Here is a 27,569-nt window from a genome sequence, read left to right on the forward strand (position 1 = left end):
TTCCCCTGAAAGTGGCCTCCAACAGTATGTCCAACACAACATTTTTTTGCTTATTCATGCCACTGTTGCTCTCTACATCAGTGGTCATCAACCCTGTCCTCAGGGCCCACTAACAGGCCAGCTATTATGTATTACCTTGGGGAGATGAGGACTAGAATACTGCTGTTGGTGGGCCCTGAGGACAGGAGTTGATGACCATTGGTCTACATCATCAAGGACTGCCAATTGCTGGAAAATCAGGGGAAAAAAAGGTAATTTTTTTTTGTTGAAAAAGATGCAGCATGGGAGTTTACGGGAAGGGGGATGGGTTTAGGAAAGGAAGGGCCCCCTGGGATGGGGGGGGGGGGGTAAGCCTTGGAATTTAGAGCAGGTCTTTAACCTTCCCAACAACACAAAAATACATGGTGTATGCAGCACCGCATGGCCATCCATAAAAAAAAGTGGGCAACACAGTGGCTAAGTGGTTAGCACTTCCATCTAACAGCACTAGGGTCATTGGTTGAAATCCGAACCTTGGAACAACCTGCCTGGAGTATGTATGTTCTTCCTGTCCCCTGAGACATAGAAGTGGCGCCATTGGCTCCTCCTGCTGTCAATCAAAGACAGGTAGCCAATTAGAGCGATGGGGTGGGGTAGAACCAGGGCTGACCTGTCCTCTTCCTGATGCTGAGCTTTCGGCACTGATCAGGTTTACAACTTCAGGTCTCTGGGCTCAGCTGCACTGAAGATGATCTTGCACTTGCCTTCATTGAGAAAAGTTCTTTCATTGACTACAGGACCTGTAGCAAGATCTTTGTATGTGGGAGACTCTGATCAGTCACCATATTTTCTCTCCCATTCACAGGCACATCGCGGGACATACTCAGGGCCGAAACGGGGGTACCTGCCCCAGGCGCCGCATTGAGAGGGGTGCTGCTGACAGGAGCAGTGACAGCGGTATCACTTCTCCTGTCAGCCCAGCGCTGGGAGCAAGAAGGAAAGAGCCAGAGGTCTTGAGCACTGTGTTCTCTCTCCCTCTGTTATTCCCCGCCAGATGCCGCCCGTGTTTTTGGGTCTGCTCACAACTTGTAGTCAAGGGAGGACTTCGGGCACTGCCTGGCAGGAGGGTGAGGGGAGAACAGGATAAGAGTAGAGGAGAAGACCATCAGGGGGGTACTCCTGTAAGGGGCTCCGACAGCATGGGGGGGTCGGTGGGGCAGAGAGGTGCAAATGCAGAACAATGCCCTGTATTGGTCTCTTCAGCAGCTGAAAGCAAGTTTCTCCCCCTCTCCCTCCCGTCAGCTTTCAGCTGCTGGAAGGAGACACGCAGACATTGCCTCGTCCAGATCTTCCTTGGATGCAATGCCTGAATGTCCACTGATCTCTCTTCACCCCTGCCCGCACTCAGAGCTGGGACAAGGGAGCAGCATCCTAGGGCAGTGAGGGAAGTGGCGGAGTGGAGAAAGATGGAAGGAGGTGCGCTCTCCGGGCTCTCCTCTCCTGTCAGAGCAGCACTCCTCCAGCACATTTGACAGGATCGCTCTTAAATGGCATTGTCTGTACAAACACACAGTTTGATTACCGCCCCCTATCTCCTCCAAGGACTGCTCATTGCAGCAGGAAATGTGGGTAGGGGGCTGTAATCAAACTGTGTGTGTGTGTACAGTCTGATGCGATGTGAGAGCAATCCTGTGTTATGTGCTGGAGGAGCTTTGTTCTGACAATAGCTGGTGAAGAGAAGCCGGCGGGCAGCGGGAAGGTAAAAAGAGTCTGTTATATTAGATGACATAACAAAGCACTGACTCCTTCACCACAGATAATACAGTGATCAGATAACCCTGCGGATAGCATCCAGGTTTATTAAAAACCTAAACCTAATTACATCTAAAAGCTGTAATTTTGGAAGGATGGGGGTGGTCTCCTGGTGTAGTATAGGGGGATAGGGGAGTCCTCTCCTCTCTCTCACCCCTCCCTCTCTCTCTCTCTCTATCTTTCTCTCCCACCTCTCCTCTCTCTCTGAGCCCCCTCAACCCCCCACTCTCATCCCCCCTCTTTCACCCCTCTCTCTTTCTCTCTGACCCCTCACCCCTCTGTCTCTCTCACCCCCTCTCTTTCTCCTCCCTCACCCCCTCTCTCTCTCACTCCCCTCTCTCTCAGCCCCCTCTCTCCTCCCTCACCCCCCTCTCCCTCTAACTCCTCTCTCTCAGCCCCCCTCTCTCCTACCTCACCTCCTCTCTCTCTCACCCCCTCTCTCTCTCACTCCCCCCTCCCTTACTCCTCTCTCTCAGCCCCCTCTCTCCCCCCTCACCCTCCTTTCCCTCTAACTCTTCTCTCTCAGCCCCCTCTCTCCTCCCTCACCCCCCTCTCCCTCTAACTCTTCTCTCTCAGCCCCCCTCTCTCCTCCCTTACCCCCTCTCTCTCTCACCCCCTCTCTCTCTCTCTCACTCCCCCCTCTCCCTTACTCCTCTCTCTCAGCCCCCTCTCTCCCCCCTCACCCTCCTTTCCCTCTAGCCCCCATTCTCTCACCTCTCCTCTCCCTCTGACTCCCTCTCTCTCACCCCCCTTCTCTCTCTCTCCCCGCCCTCTTTCTCTCCCCCCTCTCTCTCTCATCCTACTCTCTCTTTCTCTCACCCCCTCTCTCTCTCTTACATCCTCTCTCTCACCTCCCTCTCTCTCTCTCAACCTGCTCTCTCACACCTTTCCTCACCTTCCTCTCTCTTACCCCCCTTTCTTTTTCTCTCACCTCCCCTCTGCCCCCTCACCTCTCTCTTTCTCTCTCAACCCCCTCTCACCCCATCTCTCCCCCTTCCCTTCTCTCTCACACCCTCTCTCTCTCTCTCTCTCACACACCCCCTTTCTCACCTCCCTTCCTCTCCCCTCTCCTCCTTCTTCTCTCTCTCCCTCCACCACCTCTTCCTCTCTTAGTTTATATTAGGGGTTTCTGCCATATTTCAGGTTCTCGGTAAAACGTGTTCTGTTAGTAGATTTTCAATGTTTTGTACAAAGTAATAAAATAATAAAAATTAAAAATTTGTTACACTGTCCACTGCCCTACTGACACCAACATCTGCTTTTTGGAGGGGGGCGCTGAACAGAGTTCTTGCCGCGGGTGAAAGAATGTCTAGCTTTGCCACTGGACATACTTCATTACAGGTAAGTAGTATAATTAAGGTAGTAGAGAAAAAAAATTTTTTCAACTAAACTTCAACTTATAGCTACAAGGCCAAATGTTAATATCCAGCTGTGAACCTTTAGGAAACATTTCTGCCTAAAAACTGTGCACAACAGTTATTGATGTAAGTAAACCTTTACTAAGAGACACATGGGGATGTCCCCCCCCAAAGATACTACTTTTCTGGCTAGTACTCTGAAAATCTTGGTTCAATAATGACACTGGCCTAAAGCAAGCATACATACAGTGGATATAGAAAAGAATCACCCCTATTTAAAATAATCACATTTTGTTGCTTTGCAGCCTGAAATGAAGACAGGCACATTTTTTGTTTTATCCAGCTGTATTTACTCAGTACAACTTATAACATCCAAGTAAAAGATATAACACCAACATGTCAGAAAAAAAATAAAAAATAAATAAAAAAAGGTTGGAAAAAGGATCACCCCCTCCTAAAAATGACTCATTCTGGTGTAGTTAATCACCTTGTCAATGGCACACAAAGCCATTTGACTTTCAACTGTGATCAGCTGTGGTCATTTTGATTAGCTCAGCATAAAAAGAGCTTTCCTGGAACATTTCAGTCCCTGGTAGTGCAACTGAAGCAAACAATCAGCTATGGCATGGGTGGCAAGGCACTGTCACTGGGATCTCCGTTGTGGACAGGCACAAGTCAGGATATGGATACAAAAAAAAATCAAATGCTTCACCAATGCCTAGAAGCACAGTGAAATCTATTATTAAGAAGTGGAAAGTATTTGGTACAACACAGACCCTCCCTGGATCAGCATGTCGCTTCAAACCAAATGAAAGAGCCAGGAGGAAACTGGTTAGAGAGTCTACCAAGAGGCCTACAGCAACTTTGAAGCAGTTGCAGGAATTATAACAAAGAGTAGCCATTGTGTGCATGTGACAACAATAGAATACATTCTCCACAAATGTGGTTTGCATGGGAGGGTTGCAAGAAAAAGGCCATTCCTCAAGAAAGGCCACATGCAGTCATGGCTGAGCTTTACCAAAACACACCTTGAAGATTCTGAGGCCACATGGAAAAAGGTGTTATGGTCAGATGAGACTAAAATTGAATTATTTAGCCTCAACACCGAATTATATATCTGTCAGAAATCCAATACAGCTCACCATCCGAATAACACCATTCCTATAGTAAAGCATGGAGGTAGTATAATCCTCTTATGGGGGTGTTTCTCTGCTGCAGAGACTGGAGCACTTGTCAGGGTAGAAGGAAAAATGGATGGGGCAAAATACCATCAAATTCTTGAGGAAAATCTGCTGCCCTCCTACCTGCCAGAAAGTTGTCAATGAGAAGAACGTTTATCTTTCAACATGACTATGACCCAAAGCACACAGCAAAAATGACCACACAGTCCTTGAAGGAGAAAAGGGCGAATGTCCTTCCATGGTCTAGTCAGAGCCCAGACTTAAACCCCTTGAAAATCTGTGGAATGACTTGACTGCAGTCCACAAATGGTCACCATCAAATTTTACTGAACTTGAGAAAAGAAGAGTGGGCAAATATTGCAAAGTCTAGATGTGCAAAGTTACATATCCCAACGCTGTAATGAAAGCAAAAGGAGGTTCAACAAAATACTGACACAAGGGGGTGATCCTTTTTCTAGTTGAGTGATTCTGTTTTAATTTTTTTTTCTGACATGTTGGTGTTATAGCTTTCACTTGGATGTTATAAGTTGCATGTATGTATATAAATACAGATGGATAAAACAAAAACAGTGTCTGTATTCATTTAAGGCTGCAAAGCAACAAAATGTGATTATTTTAAAGGGAGTGATTCTTTTTTATACCAACTGTATACTGTATGTAAAATCAGACATCCTAATTTTCATGCTTGTTCCAGGTAAGGTCACAAAGTATAAAAGCAGGTAAATATGACAGCCAGAAAACTAACTTTTACAGAATGAGAAGTAGCAATGATAGCTTCCATGTCAGGAAATGCTTCCTATAAGCAGTATGGTCTTATTTTAAAGCAGATCTTCACCTTCTTAATGAAGTTCCCTCCACTCCAGCCCTCCTCCCATCCTGTATGTGAATAGCACTGTTTTTTTGTTTAACTTTTTTTTTTTTTTTAAGAGAAGTGTTTGGACCCGCCCCCATGTACATCACTCGCCTAGGTGAATTGCCCAGCAGCTACTTTCCTTATATAGTAATTGGTGGCCAATATAGACTGGTCACAGTCATTGAATGTGTCAGTTCATATGACTAGGCTTTACTAACAGTATTCCAACAAGGTCTTAAAACCATTAATATTTTTTAAAATAAAAAAATTAAATCTTCTAACAATGAATCCAAATTTGTGCTAGTTGTGTATTTGTTTCATTATGCAAGTGTAATAATTACTTATTGTCCGGGGTCGCGGAGGGCTGCCTGATCACTTGACCACTGTAATTGGCTGTCACAATGGTCACGTGATAGGGATTCAGAACGGGCAGAGGGTGAGGAAAGATATCCTCAAAAAAAAGGGTCTGTACTCTCAAGAAGAGAGGTGGGAACACACAGCGGAGTATTCCTAATATACGCTTTATTGAAAAATTGCACACAAAAAAACAATTGGTAAACATTCACAAAAGATGGCAAAAAAAGTTTAAAATGACAATGTTGTCCTTCTAAAAACACACTCCTGGGATGCCATCCACGCCACTTCCATCCATACAAGACACTAAACAGGTTAGTGAAGATGACACGTGAGAAGGGGGTTTGGAGGGGCACTGGGAAACCTACGGGGCACTTGCAACTAAATGCTATGTGCCTACCATTAGGACATCTAGGCCCACTGTATACCCTGTGTCTCCAGTATTGGTAAAATCTATAACAAACCAGCAATCATGTACATCTTATCCTGAAAGTATATCAAATGAATGACACCTGCAAACGGGTCTGAAGGGCTCCTGGGATTTTACCAATAATGAAGACACAGGGTGTACAGTGGGCATAGATGTCTTAAAGGTAGGCACATAGCATTTAGTTACAAGTGCCCCTTAGGTTTCCCAGGACCCCTCCAGACCCCCTTCTCACGTGTCATCTTCACTAACCTGTTTAGCGTCTTGTATGGATGAAAGTGGCGTGGCTGGCATCCCAGGAGTGTGTTTTTAGAAGGACAATTGTCATTTTAAACTTTTTTTGCCATCTTTTGTGAATGTTTACCATTAGTTTATTTGTGTGCAATTTTTCAATAAAGCGTATCTTAGGAGTACTCCGCTGTGTGTTCCCACCTCTCTTCTTGAGGGTACGGACCCCTTTTTTTAAAGATATCTTTCCTCACCCTCTGCTCATTCTGAATCTTTTATTGGTCCTTATTGGTGCACTCCATCCTCACTTTGGATGAGTCGATACTCCTACCATTGACCTGGCCAGTTGACACTCTGGCCATAAGTTCCATGTTCTTTCCCTTACCCCCTTTCCCTTTTTGATTTCACATGAATTTAAATGGCTGTAGGGAAGAAAAGACTGCAGATAAATAGGTACAACTTATGTAGGAGGATTTGTTTCACCTCTGTATATAACCTGAGGCCAGATGATAAACTGAGTATATGTGAGGGTTTACAACCACTTTAAGGGAGTGTGAACCTGGTGGTGCATCATCATAGGGCCACTTACAAGAACCCAGAAGAGACAATTGGCTCCCAATGACGTAAGAAAAGATGATGAAGGAGCAGGGCCCAGGGTGCAGTAGTGGAGTGGTTTATTATAGCAGGACAACACTGCATTTTCCGTGCATCTGAGTATGTTTATTTTGAAAAAGCAAAAACTGAAAAAGGTAAGAGGTGATGAAAAAACAAAACACATAGCTGGTGAAGTTCCTCTTTAAAATCAGATACCCGTTTTCACTAGGTGTCTTGCTTTTTTGATTGGCCCATATATTTCTACTTTAAAATGATACCTTAAAAACACTCCTAATATACTAGGTAAGGAAGAGTATCTCTGGGGAGGATCATGGAATCATTGTTGTTTTATTGCAGGTGTTTTTTTTTTTAAGCCTGAGCTGCTAGAAATGAATGGATATGTCACCTGTGAAGAGCAAATTTAAGGACTGCATTTAACATCTGGTACCAGCACTTTGAAAGTTCAAAGATAAGAGTCAACAGAGTCAACTTTTGAAGGTTTCATTCCACCACCATAAAAATATTTGCTTCACAGCATCATGACTCAGAATGTTTCTATTTCCTTTCTTCTTTTTTTTTCTACAACACTTTTTTTCTTTGTTTACAAATTCTTCCTAGAATTTGGGGTTTGGTGTTTTCTGCCCCAGCTGGTTCAACTACAACAAAGTATTCTCTTAAAAGAACCCGTAATTTACATTCATACTAAAGTTCTAGGTCAACATGGCTGCCATGAAGGCAGCTCAAAAATATACAACATTTTGCATTATACTTTTGCAATATAAAAGTGTGTTTCTGTCCTTTAAAATCTGTACTGTGCTTGTAGTACACATTCATTTTTTTTCTATTTTTTTGCAGTATCCCTAAACTATGAAATGATGAAACATTTAACATGGTAATTTAACATGGTTAAATTTGATTTGCCACATGGCTGTTGCATCTCCCTGATTACGTCTTATGCAAATGCTGCAATTATGTTTCTCATATAGAAGTATAATCATTTCTTATCTCATAGCACAGTTAACCAACCTGTGACTTTACTTCTGCAAGGGAACATATTATAGTGTTTGTAATATACATTTTATGTTCATACTAAATGTTAGTCTGCTCTCAATTTTCACCAACAATGTCATCAATCTATGCTTTGACTGACATGGTGAGGCGTTCACAAATGCAAAAAGACCGCTTGTCTTAGGCCGGCCATACACCCATACACGGTGTGCATTTCGCTTGATTCCCCTATCAATCTATCAATACAGACATTGCTGACAGAAGAATCCATGCTGCAGAGACATTGTAATCTCCTGTCCGGGGGGGGGGGGGGGGGTAGGGGCGGGGGGTAGGGTTGGAAACCATCCCCATTGAGAGAAGACAGCGATTTTTGCCTAGGGCTAGAGCAGACTCTAGTGATAATCGCATGTAAATCCAGCAGGCTGGTTGTACCCAGGTTGATTGATCGATCAACTTGGTACATTTAGCCTGCCCATACACGGTTCGAATTTCACTGGTCATTTGAAAAGATAGAGACATTGAAAGCATGCCGCCAAGTTCTACTTTTACAATAAAAGTCTAGATTTATATGTAGCCTAGCTACTTATGTGTGCATCTACTGATCATGTTACCAAATGATTTTCACAGAAAGTAACCTTTTCTACATTCAATATTTGGCCAAGTTTGTGATAGGTTTATTTTAAAGCCCAGCTCCGGGCAGAAAAAAATGATCCCTTACAGTGGGACTGTGCCCACAATGCAAGGGTTAATAGCTTGTTTTGTCTAGGGGAGAGGAGAAACTGTTTAACTTTCCTGATCCTCCATTCCCCCGGCAGACAGCACTCCCTCACGATCCAGCGGTGGACTGTCCCTTGGCATCCTCAAGCCCAGAACAAGACTATAGTTCCTGCTCTACTCTTGATGCCTCTGCCTGTGGGAGTCATGCTTTTAACTGTCAGCCTTGCAATGCCTCATGAGACTTGTAGTTTTGCAAAACAGCTGGAAGGCTGCCAGTTTGAGACCCCTGGTCTAGACCATTCGAGTGCGGGGGTGAAGAAGTCCTAGCTGCGGGGAGGAGTGGAGGATTGGGTAAGTAACTCACCTTAACTGTTCCCCGCCCAGACTAAAACGAGCTGGCTTATATTGTATAGTGTATTGTATTGTAACAAAGAATGAATTCCTCAGGTTTTCCCTTGGCATTCCCTTGTCATTGCCTGACCCAAGAACGGGTCTCCTTCACCGCTTGCCAGGCACCTTTCTAATTGCAAGGTCTGCATAAAGAGTGTGCAGTTAAGCTCGCCATACATGGATCAAAATTTGTTCAGTTCAGCATGGACCAGATCAGTGGCATCACTAGGGTTGGTGTCACCCGGTGTGGAAAAAATTGGTGTCACCCCCCTCCACCAACTATAGTCCCTCTTCAGTTCAGACCCCCCTCCCTCAGTACAAACCCCCCTCCATTAAGTACAGACCCCCCCATTAAGTACAGACCCCCTCACTCAGTACAGACCCCCTTTCCTCAGTATAAACCCCCATTAAGTACAGAACCCCCTCCATCAGTATAGACCTCCCCCCTAAGTGCAGACCCCCATCAGCATAGACCCCCCTCAGTGCAGACCCCCCCTCCATCAGCATAGACTCCCCATAGACACCCCCCCAAGTGCAGACCCCCTCCCCATCAGCATAGACACCCCCCCCAGTGCAGACCCCCCTTTCCACTTGTGCTAGTAGTCCCCCCTCTCCCCTCCCATAACGCCCCCAGCACATGTCCATCTAAGATAAAATACACTGTTCAGACCTCAGAACAGCGCGGGATAGGCACAGCGGTGTGTCCCTCCTCGGACTCCTGCCTCCTGTCCAGTGTACATGTAAACAGAGAGGAGGGAGAAGGAGGCTTCGGTCCTCTCCTCTGAGAGAGACACAGATCAGTGTAGGGGTGTGCGGACCGTGCAATGCTGCTGCCCACAGGTGTCACTTCTTTGGTGGGTGTTACCCGGGTGCAGCCCACACTCCCCACACCCCTGTAGCGACACCACTGGACCAGATGGGTTTTGATCCATGTGTGGGCCAGGGAGGTTGTACAGAAGTTCATCTACCGACTGATTTCTGTACAACCATCCTGTCAGGTTTTTCTTGCTTTATCAGTGCGGCAGGCTATACCCAGGAGCACTGATTAATGTATTCTGACGGTAGGGAGGTCTCCCTGCCATTAGAATACAAAGGCTCGGTGGGAAGGATTCCCACATCCACCTTGAATGTGTGGATGAGGAAATTTTTACTTTTTTTTCATTCAACCCCCTGGTTGTACAGACAAAAAAGATTTATAAATGGGCTGCTTTAACCTACTCCAGACAGCGTAATTCGGAGTTGGAAAATGATGCCTACAAATGGGAAATGTTGATATTTGGTGAATGCCACTTCTTTCTGCAAATGCGCAGGTCCTTTATAAGTAAAGTGATTATTTGATGTTCAATAAGTATGCTGTTTGTTGTTGTGAAACTCATGTGATAGACTGTTTTAAAGATTTAGGTTTCACCCTCCCCTATATAATGTCTTGATAACCTTTTCTGTCACTAAACGTGTATAGGTTTTGTGAGTCACGCCAAATTGTGAAACTGACTTTCTCTGTTTAGAGAGCTCCCTCAGGCTAAATGACTCAGTGTGGGACAGGATTTTTTTTTTACAGTGAGCAGGTGTGACAGTTCTTAGTTGTCACTTAGGACACAAAACATGAGTGTACACTGTGACTGGGACCATACTGAAGATTTATTACATTGAAGATGGTCTGATGGGAATTCCTACACCTCCACACTGGGTTTTGAAATTCTAGGGATTCCAAACTGTGCATAGCATTCCATTCAACACATGAAAGCTCTCAGCACAAGGTATCTATCTATCTATCTATCTATCTATCTATCTATCTATCTATCTATCTATCTATCTATCTATCTATCTATCTATCTATCTATCTATCTATCTATCTATCTATCCACATAAACATTTATTCAATACCAAAACAAAGAGCCATAATGTAAGGAACCTATTGCAACCAACAGACGTTAGGCCGCCATAGATGGTTCGAATATCGGCTGGTTTAGTAGGAACCGGCCGAGATTCAAACCATATGTGGGCAGGCTGAATGTACTAAATTGATCGAATACCCTTGTGATTATCGCTAGAGGCTGCTATCAGTAATCACTGTCTTCTCCTGGCAGGGACGGCTTTCCCCTCCCTCTTCCACAGAAGACAATGGCCCAGTAGGAGGGATTACCCCATCAACACCGTCTGTGTATGGCCGGCCTAACTCTACAGAGCAGCCGTAATGATAAGAAACAGTTTCTAACTTATTGCTATGACAATATACACAGCTTCATTTTGTTATATAAGGGCCTATTCACACCAATGGACATGCGTTATGGTGTATATAACATGTGCTCGATGGAGTGTGTTGTACACCCATACTAAAGTGCATTTTAACAATGCATTGCAGACTCATATATATGTTGGGATAGCCTGATTGCAAGGCTGCAAGGCTGTTCACCTGACCTGTTTGATTTATTTTTTTAATTTAATACACATTATTAATGCCTTGATTGCAGGACTGAATATGTTTTTTAATTCCAGAGTTTTATGAAAAAATATATTCTTTTCTATATTAGAGCACCAATGCCTCCTCTGCACCAATGCCTCCTCTGCACATCCACATACAAAGGACTTTGATGGCCCCCTTTGTTACCTTGGACTACAAAGAGGTGTATTGCCAGGAGTAATGCTGTGGAGCAAATGTGTAACTGAAACATGCTGGGCAAGATTGTAGTTGTCCATCCACAACCTGCATCTCTTCCTAGCATTTACCTCAGAAACTTGGGATACTGAAGCAAATCAGGGGTTGGGAACGTGAGCTAGACATAGATAAAGTGCTAGCATTCATTTGGAGATAGACACAATTACTTGTTTTTATTTGTTATTGTACCTAATAATGATACACCTATCCATAAAGAAGGTAGTAGTGCTGTGAGTGAATGCATTTTAATTTTGACAGGCCAATGTGCATAAAAAATTCCAGGTTTTTAACGCAAAAAACCTCAGCGGTATTATATAACTGTATATACAATATACAGTATATAAATATTTTGTTTGTCTCTCAATAAATATTAAAAGAACAAGTACTAGGGGATCTAGCTCTGTTTATAATATCAACACTTTTCCAACCCTTACTGCTACTTAACATGGCACTGGTGAGATGCATATTGGAAGTTGTAGTTGAAAGCAGTTGCATAATTACTAGTTGGTGACAATGCTGCAGCTGGTAGTAATAAGTCAACTTGACTGGTTCTATAATGTTGGAGATGTTTCATAGTCTTCAAAATTACAGGTCCAGTTGAATGTGTCTCACTAATACTAGCTATACCATTACCTAGATCAGTGTTTCTCAACCTTTTTACTGTCGGGGAACCCCTAGCAGAAAATCTGAGATTTCGGGGAACCCCTGAACTGTTCAGATCTACAGCTCATGGAACATCGGTGCGATCAGCGAGCTGTGATATAACAACAGTTATTTCAAGAAATAGCATTAAATAATAGAAAAAAAGTATTAAAACTTACCTATTTTATGTGAAACTTGTACTTTTTTTTTCTGCACAGATGCTCATTATGGGGCACACAGCAGAACATGGGGCACATTAAACAGCACACAGCAGAACATGGGGCACATCGAAGGGCACACAGCAGAACATGGGGCACAACATGGGGCATACAGCAGATAATGGGGCACAAGGGACATACAGCAGAGTACAGGGAACATTACGGGCAGGGGCATAACTAGAAATAGCAGGGCCCCATAGCAAAATGTTGTATGGGGCCCCCTGCAAACAGCCCCCCCCCCCCCCCACAGCTGCCCTAGTGTCAATGCAGCGTGACCTGTGCACAATGCAGCGTGACCTGTGCCCAATACAGTGTGACCTGTGCCCCATACAGCGTGACCTGTGCCCAATGCAGCATGACCTGTGCCCAATGCAGCATGACCTATGCTCCAAACAGCTTGACCTGTGCCCCATACAGCGTGACCTGTGCCCAATGCAGTGTGACCTGTGCCCCATACAGCGTGACCTGTGCCCAATACAGCGTGACCTATGCCCAATGCAGCGTGACCTGTGCCCCATACAGCGTGACCTGTGTCCAATGCAGCGTGACCTGTGCCCCATACAGCATGACCTGTGCCCCATGCAGCATGACCTGTGCCCCATACAGCTAGACCTGTGCCCAATGCAGTGTGACCTGTGCCCCATACAGCGTGACCTGTGTCCCATACAGCGTGACCTGTGCCCCATACAACGTGACCTGTGCTCAATGCAGTGTTGCCTGTGCCCAATACAGCCTGGTCTGCCTGTGCCCCATACAGCCTCACTTGTGCAGAGCAAGAGGCAAGCCACCCGGATCAGCAGAGAGCGGGATTGCCTGCTGTAATAGCTTTCATTCGAATTTCCCGTCTTCCCGGGGCTCATCGTCACATAGCCCCACCTCTTGGCCTGACACCTTTGATGACGTCACATGTCCTGCATTGGATCGGCATTCTGTCTTTTAAAGGCGCCGGGTCAGCTATGTGACGTGAGCCCCGGGAACACTGGAAGTTCTAATGAAAGCTATTACATCGGGCAATTCAGCTCTCTGCTGATACGGACAGCTCGCCTCTTCCTCTCCTCTCTCTTCCCCTGGCTGGGAGACTGTGCTGGCGGTGCTCTCATCCTCACCGGGCCCCACTCGGCCCGCATGGGTCGCTATGGTGGTAGTTCCGCCCCTGATTACGGGGCTCACAGCAGAATATGGGGCACATAATAAGGGCACACAGCAGAAAATGGGGAACATCATGGGGCACACAGCAGAAAATATGGTACATCCATGGGGCACACAGCAGAACACGGGGCACAAAATGGGGCACATTAAGGGACACACAGCAGGGTATAGGCACATTACAGGGCTCACAGCAGGGCATGGGGCACATTAAGGGACACACAGCAAGATATGGGGCTCACAGTAGAACATTGGGCACACAGCAGAGCATGGGGCACACAGCAGAACATGGGGCACATCAAAGGGCACACAGCAGGATATGGGGCACATCATGGGGCATACAGCAGAACATGGGGCACAAGGGGCATACAGCAGGGCACAGTGCAGAACATGGGGCACATCAAGGGACACACAGCAGGGCACATGCCACATCACAGGGCTCACAGCAGGGCATTGGGCAAATTAAGGGACACACAGCAGGAAATGGGGCACACAGCAGAACATGGAGCACAGGGCAGAAAATGGGGAACATCATGGGCCAAACAGCAGAAAATAGGGCACATTGTGGCACATCACAGGCTCACAGTAGGGCATGGGGCACATAGCAGGGCATGTCACAGGCTCACAGCAGGGCATGGGGCACGCGTCAGGGCATAGGGGAACACAGCAGGGCATAGGGCACACAGCAAGGCACACCACAGGAGCACAGCAGGGCATGGGGCACACGGCAGAGCACATCACAGGCACCCGTCAGGGCATGGGGCTCATGGCAGAGCACATCATAGGCACACAGCAGGGCATGGGGCACACCTCAGAGCACATCACAGGCACACGGCAGGGCATGGGACACATGGCAGGGCATGGGGCACATGGCAGGGCATAGGGCACATCACAGGCACATGGCAGGGCATGGGGCACATTATAGCACATGGAAGGGCATGGGGCACATTACAGGCACATAGCATGGCATGGGGCACATTACAGGCACATGGGGCACATTACAGGCGCACGGCAGGGCATAGGGCACATCGCAGGACATGTTACAGACACATGGCAGGGCATGAGGCACATTGCAGGCACATAGCATGGCATGGGGAACATCATAGGGACATGGGGCACATTACAGGCACATGGCAGGGCATGGGGCACATTACAGGCACATGGTGGGGCATGGGGAACATCACAGGCACATAGCAGGGCATGGGGCAGATCACAGGCACATGGGGCACATTACAGGCACATGGCAGGGCATGGGGCACATGGCAGGGCATGGGGCACATGGCAGGGCATAGGGCACATCACAGGCACATGGCAGGGCATGGGGCACATTATAGCACATGGAAGAGCATGGGGCACATTACAGGCACATAGCATGGCATGGGGCACATTACAGGCACATGGGGCACATTACAGGCGCACGGCAGGGCTTAGGGCACATCACAGGACATGTTACAGACACATGGCAGGGCATGAGGCACATTGCAGGCACATAGCATGGCATGGGGAACATCATAGGGACATGGGGCACATTACAGGCACATGGTAGGGCATGGGGCACATTACAGGCACATGGTGGGGCATGGGGAACATCACAGGCACATAGCAGGGCATGGGGCACATCACAGGCACATGGGGCACATTACAGGCACATGGCAGGGCATGGGGCACATCACAGGCATATGGCAGGGGATGGGGCACATTACAGGCACATGGCAGGGCATGGGGCACATTATTGGCACATGACAGGGCATGGGACACTTGGCAGGGCACATCACAAACTCACAGCAGGGCATGGGGCACACCGGTACACTGTTGTAGTAATTTTAATGCACAGTAGCGTGGGAAGTGGCTGTAAGAAGTCTTCTCCCATATCGTGCTGCTCCCCGCTGGCCCCTCCTCTCTTCTCGTCCATCTCAGGTGATGTCACAAGCTGTTGGGGTGGCAGGAGGAAAAGAGGGGCAGTCAGGGAGCAGCGCGATATGAGAGAAGACTTATTACAGTCGCTTCCAGAGCTGCTCTGCATGTGTTAATGGAGACCCGATCTACTCGTCAACTGTCTGTGATTAATCGCCACTGAACCTCTGGGAGCTTCTTGCGGAACCCTAGGGTTTCGTGGAACACCGGTTGACACTGGTGCAGTCTGAATTGGGTGCGAATTCGCATTGCAATTTTATTTTACATCGCAGTGCAAAATCTGCTTAGCATGTGCGGTTTCCATGCAAAATTAGTGTGAATTTGTGAGAGGAGTGGTCACATCTGTGATTTTTTTTTCTATAAATTCTAGGCAAAAAATAAATAAAAAATTCACAGTAATGTGAACACTGGACTGCAATTTCAATCTGGTCCCATAGAAGTCTATGGAACTTAAATTCACCCCACACTAAACTCCCATAGAACCCTTTTTTGAACCGGAAATTCCCACCACATATGTGTGAACTGCCTTTATTGCAAGGAGAGGGGAGAGGGCAGAAGGATCCAATAGAAAGGACTGAGGAATAAGAGGGAAGCACTACAACACCACAGCAAATTTGATTCCAAGAATGGGAAATGAGTTTATCTATTCATTAACCGCAGACACCCAACTAGTGAGCGTACGCGGATTGGGTTGCTTCCACCTAAGGAGAATCTCTCTAAGTGCATAGTAGAGTGTAAAAAATAGACATGATTTCTTATATCTAGAAGCTACAATATCTTCCATAGTGCCCAACAGTGCCAGGCGGGGGTCAAGCTGTAGAGACCAGTTGCAGAGCTCGTTCAGATCTGCAATCACAGGTTCCCAATACAAGCAAATACCCTGTTTTCCCGAAAATAAGACCTAGCGTGATTGTCGGTGATGGCTGCAATATAAGCCCTACCCCCCAAATAAGCCCTAGTTAAAGTCCTTGTAGGTCTTATTTTCAGGGTAGGGCTTATTTTCGGGGAAACAGGGTAGGGCTTATTTGGGGGATAGGGCTTATATTGCAGCCATCACTGACAATCACGCTAGGTCTTATTTTCGGGGAAACAGGGTAGCTGGGCATTGCCACACCATGTGAAAAAAGGTTCCTGTAGAGGACGAACAGCGTGTACAGCTAGAGCTAAGCTGTGGGTAAATAACTGCCAACCTCTGAGGGCTATAATAAACCCTATAGAGGAACTTTAATTGCATAAAGTGGTCCCTAGCTGAAATCATTGTTCCTATATAAGAGTCCACACAGTCCTCCCAGTCATCAGTAGTAAGCTTCGGTATACCTGTTTTCCACCTGTCAAAAGTCTTACTAGGAGGTTTGGATATATGAGTCTGTCAAATTAAGATATAAAGAGGATAGGGGTTTGTCCATCAATCTTGACATCAACAGCCTCTCAATCGTATCAGTCTCTAAAGTAATACGTTCCCAGAACTGAGCCTGAAGTGCGTGGCGTAACTGAAAATATCGGAAGGACATACTTAGAGGCAGAGCAAATCCATCCCTCAGTGCAGCAAAGGAAGAAATTCTCCCCTCTTTGATAACATGTTTTGAGTAACAATACCCTTATCCCCCATAATTGAGGCTCCGGGATCTGAGTAAGGTGTCTCAATTGGGGATTACCCCATAGGGGGGTATGAGGCGAAAAAGTACCCTATATCCTATATATACCCCTCGCTTGGACCCACACACCAAGCGTAGTGCGCATAGGTCCAGTGACCCTCAGATGTGCTTTAGGTCCACGATAAACTAGATCAAGGTCAACGCAGAGTAGGGGCCTAGCAGAGCTGCCTCAAGTGTAGTTGCCGGGTTTTGAGTGGACTGTCTGAACCACCAGCGAACCTTTACCAGTACAGCAGCCCAGTAGGACAACTGCAGGTTGGGGGGGGGGGGGGGCAGACCTCCCTGGGAGAAAGGCAATTGGAGAGTTGCTCATATAATGGAAGATGACACTAATGTGAGAAATAGATAGCTGCACACCCCAACTTTGTATTGAATGGAGGAATTCCCCCACAGGGTTTTTAAGCAGAAAAAATGTCACAGTTTGTTGAGTATATGAAAGGGTCTTTATTAAGAAAAATTGGAAACACTTATTGACATTAAAATATGAGCTCTGGTCATGAGGCAAAAATACATAAACCATAATACAGCGATGTGAACATGAATATATAATATTACATTACAATGATAGCCATACTAGAGTTCCCGATGCATTTTGACCTAATCGGTCATGGTCTTTTTCTGGGGGATTGCTCTAGAATAAATGCATTCAAATTTAGACTTTTCAAAATATTTTTTTTTTACATGCACCAATTTCTATGTACATGAACATTAATATATTTACCACTGAAGGCTGAAATGGATAACCTCATGAGTGGTGAGTCTAAAATTGGTTGAACGATCGACGGACTTGACAGACACCTCCACTTCACCACCCTGACAGGGATGGAGAAAGAATCAGCTGAAAGGGCTTACAAGAAGCCCTAAAAGAAGAATGTTTTTGTGCCCGCCCCCCCCCCCCCCAGGGAGGGAGGAGAGGAGAAGGGACGGCACCAATACACCACTTCCCAGCTGTTGATAGTATATCAAAGGGAAGTCGCATTAGTATAATGTAGTAAAGTTTCAAAAATATTCTATATATGTATTCATGTACAGTTATAAAATAAATACATAAACTTGTTTTTCTTGGTGTGCCAAAAGGTGATATTGAAATGTTAATGAATGATAAATAGTGTATAATTCCAATATCATAATGTGCAACTGTTCGTGTGTATTGTATAGAATATTATAAATGTAGTGAAAAACATCCAAAATAAAAATAAAAGCCATATTCCCTGGGTTATTTGGTGTTGTGAAAGAATTCTTTTAATTGTTTACAAACAAACTTAGTAAGTATTGTGTTAATATATAATATATAGAGTATATACAATTATATGTGAAAAAATAGGGACGGGGGGGGGGTTACATGAATCATGCTGATGTGATGGTGTAGGAAAATCAAATGTGTTGAATTGTTTTAATGTGTTAATAAGGGCAGGCAAAACAGAAAATACAAGTGAACAAAAGGTGAAATAAGATAAAAAGAAAGTAATTACAAGTGGCATAATTTACCTTAAACGTTTTTTATGACTAGAATGAGCCTTCAGATTGCAATGCAGGTGGAAGCATTCTGGTCGCTGATGTGCGGCCACCGTGTGGCTTTCCTGGCATTCCAGAGACATTCCATGGACGAACCAAAGGCCAAAAGTTTGTTTCCAAATTTCCCTCTATTACATACAAAAGAGCAACATCTGTAAAGTACAGACTGGTTCAGAGTGAATATAGAGGGGAGTCCAGGAAGGAGCACTGCCCGGCACGGGGTTCTTTTCTGTGTGGCCACTGCTCCCATTGCCCCCTCATAAGGAAAGAAAAAACATTTCTTCTTCCCAATGGGGAAACTCTTTTACCCATTCACTTTGCCAGATGCCAGACTCGTAGACTGGTCTATATAATGGTGTGTGAATGCGGCACATTCTACATAGGAAAAACAAAACAAGAGTTTTGGCGCCACATGACCAACCACTTGGTAGACATGTAGACTTTAAACATAATTATAAAATGCCAAAATTTTCCTTCGCCGCCCTTGATCGAGTACACATTCCCAACAGGGGTGGCGATTGGAACAAAACTCTTTTGCAATGAGAGCAGAGATGGATCTTCAGGCTACCATGTATCCTGGCTTGAATGAGTCCATCTCATTTGCTCCATTCTTGCAGGGATCTTACCCGCCCATACAAATAAAATAATGATACTATCCAGTCAGACAAAGGTCGCCTTAGACACTGGGACTGGGGTATTCCTAAAGAAATGAAGATATTTTGGTACATAAAACATTTTAATTAAATTAACTCTACCCACAGGTGACGATAGCAGAGTACACCAGGTCTGGCACATATGCGTAAATTGGGAGATCATGGGTACTAGATTATCCTCCAGATAGGTATCCAACGTATTGCGCACTTTTACCCCCAGATACTTGAATTCCTCTACCCACTGTAATGGCTTATGAGTATCACCACGCGAAACCGAGGGGCGAAGGGCAAAAAGGACTGACTTTCCCCAATTGATACAGACCCCTGAGAACCTACCAAACCCATCTATAACATGCAATGCAGCTAGTAGGGAAGAATATGCATCCTGCAGATATAATAGTGCATCATCTGCATATAGTGATAGTTTTTCATGCAAGAGGTCTACCCGTATACCCTTCACCCCAGGGTCACGCCGAAGAAGAATCGCCAAGGGTTCAATGGCCAGAGCAAATAACCCCGGGGAGAGTGGGCAACCCTGCCTCGTCCCTCTAGAGAGAGGGAAGGGAGATGATAGCACCCCATTAACCCTCACTCTAGCCACTGGACTGCGGTATAGCTGTTTTATCCAACCTATCAACTTGGTCCCAAACCCAAAACACTCCTTTGCTTTCTAGAGGTATTCCCATTCGACAGAATCAAATGCTTTTTCAGCATCGAGCGAGGAGACCACCCCCAGGGTTTCCTCCATCGCCATATCAATATGTGTGAACAATCGTCTAATATTTATATCAGTCCCTCTTCCCGGCATAAAACCAGACTGATCGGAGTGTACTAGGGCAGTGATGACCGTATTCAATCATCGGGCCAGAATTTTTGTGAGTAATTTGGCATCTACGTTCAATAATGAGATAGGACGATATGAGGCGCACTGTTCTAAGTCTTTCCCCGGTTTAGGTACTGCATACGACATAGTCAGAGGCAAACAGTCTGTCAGGGTTGAGTTCACCTGCTAGTGGCACTGGGGTTCACTGGGCCGATGGCTGCAGTACCAGTGTCCACCAGCAGGTGTCTCCCAGAAGCCAGCAGGTTCTGATCAGCCACACCTGGCTCCAGCTGCCAGGTGGATATTTAAGGCTGCTCCTCCCTTCCCCCAGGGAGTCACTATCCTGTCTGATTACCTCCTTGCTACCAGATTGTGCCTGATACCTATGCTGAACCTTCCTGTGTCCTGATCCGTCCTGCACCCCTCTGCCTTGCTCCCTGCTCTTGTACCCAGTCGTGTTTCCCTTCCTTGCATCCCTGTTACCTTTGTCCCTTATGTTGTAGATATTGTATATAGATAGTAGTTAGGTTCATTAGTTATTTTTGTTCTTGCTTGCTGGAGTGGTTTATGTTTGCTGTGTATGTTTATTGGTTTGTGTTCACTGTAAATAAATATCACTTTAATGATAAATACGTTGTTTGGTCTCAGTTTCCTTGAGTAGCTACATGTCTGGTCTCTTTAGCCGCTGATTTCTGACATAATAGTGACGCCCACTAACAACCAGATCTGCTATACTTAGGAACCGAGAGCCAGTTGAGTTTTTTTGCCTTTGTCAGAATGCTTAGAGTGAAGGTTATTTGCCATGTGCAGCTTGCGTAAGGGGATAAAATTTTGTGTTGTTCACTTTGGTAGGATCTCACTGAGGAGGAGCTGTTAGGAAGCATACTGACAGCACATGCCTTAGCTGTTGAGGGCAGATTCACTCTTAGTAACGTGCAGGGCTTTTTTTCTCAAACAATAGGTGCTGGAACTCAACCACGACCCCCCAAAACCCTTCCCCCCACACACACCCTTCAAATCACATCAAATAGTGGGTGTGGTCATATTTCTCAAACAGTAGAAGGGTCTTAAAGGGGCATTAAATATCAGGATTGCATTACATACAGAGTGCAGAGTTCATGGGGGCTACACACAGAGTGCAGAGCTGTCACTTGTAAACACAGAAACCAGACTTCTGTGTTTACAAGTGATTGTGGTGAGCAGGCACCAAAGGGTCTGAGCCAGAGGTAGTGGAACTGAGTTCCACCAAGTTCCCCCTGAAAAAAAGCCCTGGTAATGTGCAACCTTTGATTCAGGTCTGTTCTGAGCTGCTTTTTCAGTTTACCTCTCAGGGCCATGATATTTTCACTCCCCCATTTACTTTGCACAAGGCTGGATTTTTGGGATGGTTGCTGAAACATTGTGAAAGTTCATTTTTCCAGCAGTATTCAACCTATTCACAACAGGTGGTGTTGGATTGTATTGCTGCAGTGCACTGTTTAATTGAACGATGTGAGCAAGGAAGAGACAAATTTACTTTAGTTCACCCGTTGCTACAAGCTTGGTCAGAGATCATATCCCCAGTGCTAGATGAGTCACATAAAATCAGATCTGCTGCTAAAGATCAAGAATCTGTTCCTCTGCTGCTACTGAGCATTCTTTACCTCCTGTAGATCAGTACCCTGCCACCAGTAACCACACTTCCTCTGTATGTAATCTATTGGAAGCTCCCCCTGCAGTACTGTTGCCCATAGCAACGTCTCGGGCCTCTTCCTGTACTTCTGCTACTCTTCCCTCTATTTCCCCAAGTCCTGTTACTACCTCTCCATCAGCAGTACACTCTTGTCTGCACAATGCAACTATGTGCAGGACTCCAGTACCCAAGCCCAAAAAGAAACAGAACTTTTCTGTTCTTACAACTCTGCCCTTATCTATGTTACCTGCTGATGGTGCCCAGTCCTCCTCCATGCTGATGACTGCTGCCGATGCGATCCAGTCCCCCTCCATGCTGATGACTGCTGCTGATGGTGCCCAGTCCTCCTCCATGCTGATGACTGCTGCTGATGTGATCCAGTTCCCCTCCATGCTGATGACTGCTGCCGGTGCGATCCAGTCCTCCTCCATGCTGATGCCACCTGCTGATGGGGTCCATGCCTCCTCCATGTTGATGCTGCTTGCTGATGGGGTCCATGCCTCCTCCACGCTGATGCCGCCTGCTGATGGGGTCCATGCCTCCTCCATGCTGATGCCGCCTGCTGATGGGGTTCATGCCTCCTCCATGCTGATGTCGCCTGCTGATGGGGTCCATGCCTCCTCCATGGTGATGCCACCTGCTGATGGGGTCCATGCCTCTTCCATGCTGATGCCGCCTGCTGATGGGGTGCATGCCTCTTTCATGCTGATGCCGCCTGCCGATGGGGTGCATGCCTCTTTCATGCTGATGCCGCCTGCTGATGGTGTCCATGCCTCTTCCATGCTGATGCCACCTGCCGATGGGGTCCATGCCTCTTCCATACTGCTGCTGCTTGCCGATAGGGTCCATTCCTTCTCCATGCTCCTGCTCGCCGATGGGGTCCATTCCTCCTCTATGCTGCCTCTTGCTGATGGGGTCCATGCCTCCTCCATGCTGATGCCGCCTGCTGATGGGGTCCATGCCTCCTCCATGCTGATGCCGCCTGCTGATGGGGTCCATGCCTCCTCCATGCTGATGTCGCCTGCTGATGGGATCCATGCCTCCTCCATGCTGATGCCACCTGCTGATGGGGTGCATGCCTCTTCCATGCTGTTGCCACCTGCTGATGGGGTGCATGCCTCTTTCATGCTGATGTCACCTGCCGATGCGGTGCATGCCTCTTTCATGCTGATGCCGCCTGCTGATGGTGTCCATGCCTCTTCCATGCTGATGCCACCTGCCGATGGGGTCCATACCTCTTCCATACTGCTGCTGCTTGCCGATAGGGTCCATTCCTTCTCCATGCTCCTGCTCGCCAATGGGGTCCATTCCTCCTCTATGCTGCCTCTTGCTGATGGGGTCCATGCCTCCTCCATGCTGATGCCGCCTGCTGATGGGGTCCATGCCTCCTCCATGCTGATGCCGCCTGCTGATGGGGTCCATGCCTCCTCCATGCTGATGTCGCCTGCTGATGGGGTCCATGCCTCCTCCATGCTGAAGCCACCTGCTGATGGGGTGCATGCCTCTTCCATGCTGATGCAGCCTGCTGATGGGGTGCATGCCTCTTTCATGCTGATGCCACCTGCCGATGCGGTGCATGCCTCTTTCATGCTGATGCCGCCTGCTGATGGTGTCCATGCCTCTTCCATGCTGATGCCACCTGCCGATGGGGTCCATACCTCTTCCATACTGCTGCTGTTTGCCGATAGGGTCCATTCCTTCTCCATGCTCCTGCTCGCCGATGGGGTCCATTCCTCCTCTATGCTGCCTCTTGCTGATGGGGTCCATGCCTCCTCCATGCTGATGCCACCTGCTGATGGGGTCCATGCCTCTTCCATGCTGATGCCGCCTGCTGATGGGGTCCATGCCTCCACCATGCTGATGCCTCCTGCTGATGGGGTCCATGCCTCCTCCATGCTGATGTCGCCTGCTGATGGGGTCCATGCCTCCTCCATGCTGAGGCCACCTGCTGATGGGGTCCATGCCTCTTCCATGCTGATGCCGCCTGCTGATGAGGTGCATGCCTTTTCCATGCTGATGCCGCTTGCTGATGGGGTCCATGCCTCCTCCATGCTGATGCCGCCTGCTGATGGGGTGCATGCCTCCTCCATGCTGATGCCGCTTGCTGATGGGGTCCATGCCTCCTCCATGCTGATGCCGCTTGCTGATGGGGTCCATGCCTCCTCCATGCTGATGCCGCCTGCTGATGGGGTCCATGCCTCCTCCATGCTGATGTCGCCTGCTGATGGGGTCCATGCCTCCTCCATGCTGATGCCACCTGCTGATGGGGTCCATGCCTCTTCCATGCTGATGCCGCCTGCTGATGGGGTGCATGCCTCTTTCATGCTGATGCCGCCTGCCGATGAGGTGCATGCTTCTTTCATGCTGATGCCGCCTGCTGATGGTGTCCATGCCTCTTCCATGCTGATGCCACCTGCCGATGGGGTCCATGCCGCTTCCATACTGCTGCTGCTTGCCGATAGGGTCCATTCCTTCTCCATGCTCCTGCTCGCCTATGGGGTCCTTTCCTCCTCTATGCTGCCACTTGCTGATGGGGTCCATGCCTCCTCCATGCTGATGCCGCCTGCTGATGGGGTACATGCCTCCTCCATGCTGATGTCGCCTGCTGATGGGGTCCATGCCTCCTCCATGCTGATGCCACCTGCTGATGGGGTCCATGCCTCTTCCATGCTGATGCCGCCTGCTGATGGGGTGCATGCCTCTTTCATGCTGATGCCGCCTGCCGATGGGGTGCATGCCTCTTTCATGCTGATGTCGCATGCTGATGGTGTCCATGCCTCTTCCATGCTGATGCCACCTGCCGATGGGGTCCATGCCTCTTCCATACTGCTGCTGCTTGCCGATAGGGTCCATTCCTTCTCCATGCTCCTGCTCGCCGATGGGGTCCATTCTTCCTCTATGCTGCCTCCTGCTGATGGGGTCCATGCCTCCTCCATGCTGATGTCGCCTGCTGATGGGGTCCATGCCTCCTCCATGCTGAGGCCACCTGCTGATGGGGTCCATGCCTCTTCCATGCTGATGCCGCCTGCTGATGAGGTGCATGCCTTTTCCATGCTGATGCCGCTTGCTGATGGGGTCCATGCCTCCTCCATGCTGATGCCGCCTGCTGATGGGGTGCATGCCTCCTCCATGCTGATGCCGCTTGCTGATGGGGTCCATGCCTCCTCCATGCTGATGCCGCTTGCTGATGGGGTCCATGCCTCCTCCATGCTGATGCCGCCTGCTGATGGGGTCCATGCCTCCTCCATGCTGATGTCGCCTGCTGATGGGGTCCATGCCTCCTCCATGCTGATGCCACCTGCTGATGGGGTCCATGCCTCTTCCATGCTGATGCCGCCTGCTGATGGGGTGCATGCCTCTTTCATGCTGATGCCGCCTGCCGATGAGGTGCATGCTTCTTTCATGCTGATGCCGCCTGCTGATGGTGTCCATGCCTCTTCCATGCTGATGCCACCTGCCGATGGGGTCCATGCCGCTTCCATACTGCTGCTGCTTGCCGATAGGGTCCATTCCTTCTCCATGCTCCTGCTCGCCTATGGGGTCCATTCCTCCTCTATGCTGCCACTTGCTGATGGGGTCCATGCCTCCTCCATGCTGATGCCGCCTGCTGATGGGGTACATGCCTCCTCCATGCTGATGTTGCCTGCTGATGGGGTCCATGCCTCCTCCATGCTGATGCCACCTGCTGATGGGGTCCATGCCTCTTCCATGCTGATGCCGCCTGCTGATGGGGTGCATGCCTCTTTCATGCTGATGCCGCCTGCCGATGGGGTGCATGCCTCTTTCATGCTGATGTCGCATGCTGATGGTGTCCATGCCTCTTCCATGCTGATGCCACCTGCCGATGGGGTCCATGCCTCTTCCATACTGCTGCTGCTTGCCGATAGGGTCCATTCCTTCTCCATGCTCCTGCTCGCCGATGGGGTCCATTCTTCCTCTATGCTGCCTCTTGCTGATGGGGTCCATGCCTCCTCCATGCTGATGCCGCCTGCTGATGGGGTTCATGCCTCCACCATGCTGATGCCGCCTGCTGATGGGGTCCATGCCTCCTCCATGCTGATGTCGCCTGCTGATGGGGTCCATGCCTCCTCCATGCTGAGGCCACCTGCTGATGGGGTCCATGCCTCTTCCATGCTGATGCCACCTGCTGATGAGGTGCATGCCTCCTCCATGCTGATGCCGCTTGCTGATGGGGTCCATGCCTCCTCCATGCTGATGCCGCTTGCTGATGGGGTCCATGCCTCCTCCATGCTGATGCCGCCTGCTGATGGGGTCCATGCCTCCCCCATGCTGATGTCGCCTGCTGATGGGGTCCATGCCTCCTCCATGCTGATGCCACCTGCTGATGGGGTCCATGCCTCTTCCATGCTGATGCCGCCTGCTGATGGGGTGCATGCCTCTTTCATGCTGATGCCGCCTGCCGATGAGGTGCATGCCTCTTTCATGCTGATGCCGCCTGCTGATGGTGTCCATGCCTCTTCCATGCTGATGCCACCTGCCGATGGGGTCCATGCCTCTTCCATACTGCTGCTGCTTGCCCATAGGGTCCATTCCTTCTCCATGCTCCTGCTCGCCTATGGGGTCCATTCCTCCTCTATGCTGCCACTTGCTGATGGGGTCCATTCCTCCTCCATGCTGCTGCTTGCCAATGGGGTGCATTCCTCCTCCATGCTGCTGCTTGCCGATGGGGTCCATTCCTCAACCATGCTGCTGTCTGCCGTGGGTGACCTACCATCTGCTGCCAAGCCTGCCGCCTGGCTGGACTTGTGTTCACCGTAAATGAATATCACTTTATGGTTCAATTAGTTTTTATTAATTTTAGACAGGTTTATAACAAAAGAAGAAATAACAACAAAATTAGAGACCTGACATGAAATCACTTGGTTTACCCAAGTGCACAAATATATAAAATTCAGACTAGTGCAATCAATTGACCAAACATAGATCCTTTACATTGTTTCATTCTCTGTGGGTCCTGAGTATGAGATATTAGTCTGTAAGGCGTTGAATGCCCTGGTCTAGGAAGCCCCAATGGGGATCTTCTGCTTCCTTGGACTCAGGGCACTGTGGAGGATAACTAAGGAGAAAATGTGCAAACGTAACATCTGCCATAAAGTGCACATACTTGTAAAGTGTAAGGACTGAAAGACAAAAATAATCCTCCACTGAGGGAGGGGCGGTTATTGAAATAGATTGCATTTGTATAGGTCTTGTAAAATCTGGAAAAAGAGGTTAGAAGTAAGAAGGGAAAAGAGAAAGAGGAAAGAATAGATATGTTCAGTAGGAGAACAAGAGGGGGGGGGGGGGGGGGGAGAGAGACAGCGAACCTCGCTCTGTAAAACCAACCATGGGGTACAGCCCACGTTTTACTGGTATACCGTGTGTGACCATTAGGGGGGGTTCGTATTCTTCATTCTCTATTTAAGTTTGTCTGAGGTGGAGTAATGCCTCCAGACACTCCAGATATATGAAAATTTAGCTTGCTTGTCCAAGACATTGGCCTGCATTTCCTCCATTAACATTATATTATTCATTTGATTGACCCATTCCAATATAGAGGGGGAAGTGGTAGATTTCCAGTGTCTGGGAATAAGCTGTCTCCCTGCACTCATGAAAAACTTCAAAAGACTGTTTTTCTGTCATTTTACAGCTCCGGGAAAAATAGATAGGAGGGCAATGGTGGGAGAAGGCATCAGGGTTTTATCATAAATCTCTGAATAAATGTGAAAAATCTGCGTCCAAAATGGTAAAAGCCTATCGCATTCCCACCAGAT

Source organism: Aquarana catesbeiana, linkage group LG05 (genome assembly GCF_042186555.1).
Source record: "Aquarana catesbeiana isolate 2022-GZ linkage group LG05, ASM4218655v1, whole genome shotgun sequence".
Taxonomy (NCBI): domain Eukaryota; kingdom Metazoa; phylum Chordata; class Amphibia; order Anura; family Ranidae; genus Aquarana; species Aquarana catesbeiana.